Below are 5000 nucleotides of genomic sequence, written 5' to 3'. Positions count from 1 at the left end.
CTTTGGGTAACAAAAAACATAAAAAAAAATCGTTCAAAAGCATAAATAAATAAATAAATAAATACAATAAAAAACAAATAAAACAATGAAAGAAAATAAAGAGGCAAATAAAAATAGAATAATAAATAAAGGCTTCCTTCTATGTCGTACTTTAAAAGAAAACGGGAGGAGGAGAATGGAAAGAGACAGAATGTGTTAATGTGTTGTGTAATTGTCGGTAGTTATTTTTGTCTGTATCTGTTACAGATATGAGAGCCTGGTATTTTGTTGAATAAAGCTTGGAGTTGCCACCAAGCGTTTCAGTCTCATTACAGACACAACAAACGAGGACAAATAAAGGAAAAATAAAGATAACAAGAAATAAAAAAAAAAAAATATCAACACAAAGCAAAATATAACAACATTCATTGCACAATGATAAAAAAAAAAAAAATCAATTAATTGACGTCATTCGAATTGTGAAAGTCTCCGCCGCGCATCCAATGACAAAATGTACAAGAGAAGATCAGGACACAGGCAAAATCGCACCTCAAGACAGAGCAAGAGAAAAGAAGAAAAAAATAGATAAAGTAAATAAAATAAGATACAGAAACATGACATATTGCAGACATCAAAAAAAAAAAGAAAAAAAGCATTTTAACCCTTTCACTGTTAGACAAATTTTCTTCTTTAATACCTATAACTTTTTTAGAGGCTATTTTTGTGCTAAGCCAAGTAAGGTATTTTTGTTCTGGCACCTTGGAAATGCTGTGAGAGAGGGGAAAAAAAAAAAAAAACAGAAGGAAAAAGGGAAAACTCATATCCTATACCATTTCCATAAGAGTAATAATGGGTATTTTCATGTAATAATGGGTATTTTCATGTAATAATGGGTATTTTCAATTATTCATTTTCATTCGTGAGTTGCAAGAAAAGATATTTTTTCTATATAATTCTTTTTTTTTCTTTTTTTAAATATTCTAAGTCAAAGTTGATTTACATTTCAGGTTCCTTTCATATTTCGAATAACAGATGCTTTAATTTCCACGTGACTTTGAAGGGGATGAAAGACATTGATTTTCTATATCATGAACAATGTTAATTACTTTTTCTGATTTATCTATTAATCCTGCACCTCAAGAATGAGTCAAACAGTGTGACAAACTTCACTTTCTCCCTGTGTGAAAGTATTCCAGAAACGTGGTGAAAAAACGGCAGGGAATTTCATGAACATTGATCGAAGAAAAATCAATATATGAATGAAACAGTTGCTTTATGTCAAGGGTTTGCAAAGACCGAGAAGTGAGGATGGAACAGCACCAAGTAGTTGCCAATACTGATGGGGATTGAAGATGATGGATTTGGATTATGCCAAAAACTATGTCAACAAACATTTAAAAAAGAATGATAATGAACACGACAGCAATGATGATGAAAATTACTTCCTATTACCTCTAAACACACACACACACACACACACACACACACACACACACACACACACAAACACACACACACACACACATATCAATTCAAATAAACCCAATCATTATTGCATCAATCAAAAACACACACAACACAAGAGTAAGAGTGAGAATACACTCTAACACGCCTTACACAGGACAAACAATTAATACACTCTTCATCTGACACTTAACGCACATCACTGAGAGAGAGAGAGAGAGAGAGAGAGAGAGAGAGAGAGAGAGAGAGAGAGAGAGAGAGAGAGAGAGAGAGAGAGAGAGAGAGAGATGAGTCAAAGTTAATGTAAAGCTTTACGTTCTAATATCCAGACGTACGTTCGCCTCCATCATTCCAATTGCCTTGTGCTTATCTTGCTCTGGGTGTCATTAGGAAAGGTTGGGATTCGATATCGGGGGAGGTGAGTCGGTTGTCCTTTTTTTATTTTTTATCTATCTATTTATTTATTTATTTATTATTAATGTTATTATTTATATATGTGTGTGTGTGTGTGTGTGTGTGTGTGTGTGTGTGTGTGTGTGTGTGTGTGTGTGTGTGTGTGTGTGTGTGAAGCCTTAGGAGGGAAAGAGGGAGGGAGGGAGGGAGGGAGGGAGGTGAAGAAATAAGTATAAAACAAGGAAAGAAGGAAAAAAAATAAAAGAAAGAAAGAAAGAAAGAAAACGAAAAAGAACCAACGACAGAAAGAAAACAGGAGAGGGAAAGGAAGAGAAAACGAAAGAAATTATGAAATAAAAAAAAAAGTAAAGTGAAAAAACATACGTACATACATTTCTACAGACAGACAAACGTACACACAAGCAGGACTAGCAAAAAAAAAAAAAAAAGGCAAACAGACAGACAGACAGACAGACAGACAGGCAGACAGATAGACAGACAGGCAAGGGAGCAGGCAGTTACATAGACATTAAAAAGACAAAACTCAAAAATAAAGAAAAAAAAGAATTTAGAAAAAAATAAAGAAAACTGCAGAAAAAAATAAGAAAAAAAAAACACTTTACTGTGAGTCTCTCCACTGTAGGCTTTTAATACCAGACGGGAAAATAAGAAAGTTTTGATGTTGACTGTGTAACTTGGGAGATATTAGCTGTGATGGAAGGCGGGGCTCACTGCTGCCAGGACTCATGATGACGCACTAATACCTTGCAGGCGACAGGGGAAGAAATTAAATACCAAACAATCAAGCTTACAGGGAAAACATGTAATAGTGCAGGAGGACAATGCTGAAAGGAAGGAAAATAAAGGAAAAAAGAAAATAATGAAAGATAGAGCAAGGAAAAAACAAGAAAGGTACAGAAAGGAAAAGAACAAAACGAATACGAAAAAATAAAAAAAGAAACAAATAAAGAAAAAGAAATATGAAAGAAAAAGAAAAAAAAAAGATTTTATGTTTTTAAGGTTACTTTACCAGCGCGTGATGGAGAGAAAATAAAAATCCTGCAAAATTGGCAAAATATTTAGCACAAAGCTACTGTGGGAACTATTGATGTTGAGAAACAAACAAAAAAATATAGTTTCCCATAAAAATAAAAAAAAAGTGAAGGTGTGGCGTATTCCGAGTGTTGGCCCAGGACTAGTACTCGTTGCGTCACCCTTCCTGGGCCTCGGCATATAGAGTAGGATGGACAGTTCCTTTTTCCATTGTCTTTACGTTACCAATCACAGTTGACCGGCACCTCTTTAAGGCTTTGTAAACCTAGGAGCGAGCAATCGTCTCAAAAAAGTTCCAGCTGTCACCAGGATTCGAACCCGATACTTCCTACATTGTAGTCAGACACGCTACCGACTGAGCTACCGCGCTCCAGGTATCTCGCTTATACTAAGGCCTGCTGACAGAGAGAGAGAGAGAGAGAGAGAGAGAGAGAGAGAGAGAAAATGAAGACTTAAACAGAGGAAGCAGCTTTGAATTTATGCAAGAGAAAGTCACTGTGGAAAAAAATAAAAGGTAGAGCGATTAAAGAGAGGAAGAATTCATTGTTTCTTGCATTACTGAGATTACTAAGATTCATTTCGCTGGATTAACAAAGAAAAAACAATAAAAAAACTCGCTGCGGGAATGACGTATGGCGATTAAAAAATGGAAAAAAAAATGTTTCCTACACTATTGTTACAACTATGAAATTTACCCTGCATTGAAAAAAAAAAAAAAACAGAAACCCATTGCGGAAATAACAGATAGGACAGGAAAAAAATAAATATATAAATGTTTGCTGCACTACTGTTACAGCTAAGATTCTTTCCCATGCATTACAAAAAAAAAAAAAGGAAGGGAAAAGGAAATCCACTACGGAAATAACACATACGGCGATTAACGAATGAAGAAAAAAATAAATGCCTCCTGCATTGCTGTGATTAATAAGTCTTTTTTATGGCATTAAAAACAAATAAATTAATCAAACCATACAATATACACAAATAGGCCGCTGCGGAAACATCCATTCAACAATTACAGGAAAAAAAAAAAAGAAGTTCTCACAATCTCTTACAACCAAGACTTTTTTTCCCCCAGATTATTACATTTTCCGTCAGGGATCTGAGGGGGCGGCGGAGCGTCATGAGGGGCGCCGCGCCAGCCATTACGCTCCCCCAAGGACTCAGCACAGAGGCAAGGGGAGGGAGCACTCGTATATTATTAGCGCCGCGGGGGATGAACGCTTCACTCATGCTTAATTAACACGCTTCCCGCTCAGGTGAAGACGAGAACCACCTGGACTGCTAAAGGGAGGGAAGTAAGAGCTCCTGTGAGTTATCAGGTGAGCAAAGACGCCATTTCAGCTTTGCAGGTAAACTCGCGAATCAGCAGAACTAATAATGTTGAGAAAGGCAGCAGTTCTATGCCACTCAGGTGTGCAATGTGATCGGGGCATTTTCCTCTGGTTAAGGAAGGTGGCATTTCAACTTTCCAGGTTGTTCAATCAATTCTCAGACACGAGAGACAAGGTGACTTCTGAACTGAAGAAAGACAACTCCTATATTACTTAGGTGACCAATTTAAATAGAGCGCTTTTCTCGTGAACAAAGGTGGTATTTCAACTTTCTAGATATTTAAGTAATCAATTATTTTTTTTCAGATAAACACGAGAAACAAAACGATTAATGAACTGGAGAAAAACAAAAGTTCCATATTGCTAAGATGAGCAATGTGAAAAAGCTATCAGCTATTTTCTCAGGTGAACAAAGATGGCATTTCAATTTCCCAGGTGAACAAGTTGAACCTCGAGGAACATCGTAACTAATAAACTGGAGACAGGCAGAATTTCTAAACCACTCAGGTGAACAATATGAACCAATCACAAGATACTTTTCAGGTGAACAAAGATAACATTTCAACTTTCCAGGTTAATAAATATATTCTTAATTATGCTTTTTTCGTCTTTCTGCGTCTTATATATAACAGAGGAACATCAAAACACCTAAGGAGTTAACTAAACTGACCAACCTATTCTGTCCGCCTCTCTAATGCAGGAGTTAACCAGTATTCTCAGTCATTCATCCCTTTCTCTGGTAAATTCTGGAACTCCCTGCCTGCTTCTGTATTTCCA

The sequence above is a fragment of the Scylla paramamosain genome, unplaced genomic scaffold, assembly GCF_035594125.1.
Source record: "Scylla paramamosain isolate STU-SP2022 unplaced genomic scaffold, ASM3559412v1 Contig10, whole genome shotgun sequence".
Lineage (NCBI taxonomy): Eukaryota > Metazoa > Arthropoda > Malacostraca > Decapoda > Portunidae > Scylla > Scylla paramamosain.
Note: the sequence above shows the minus strand (reverse complement) of the source record.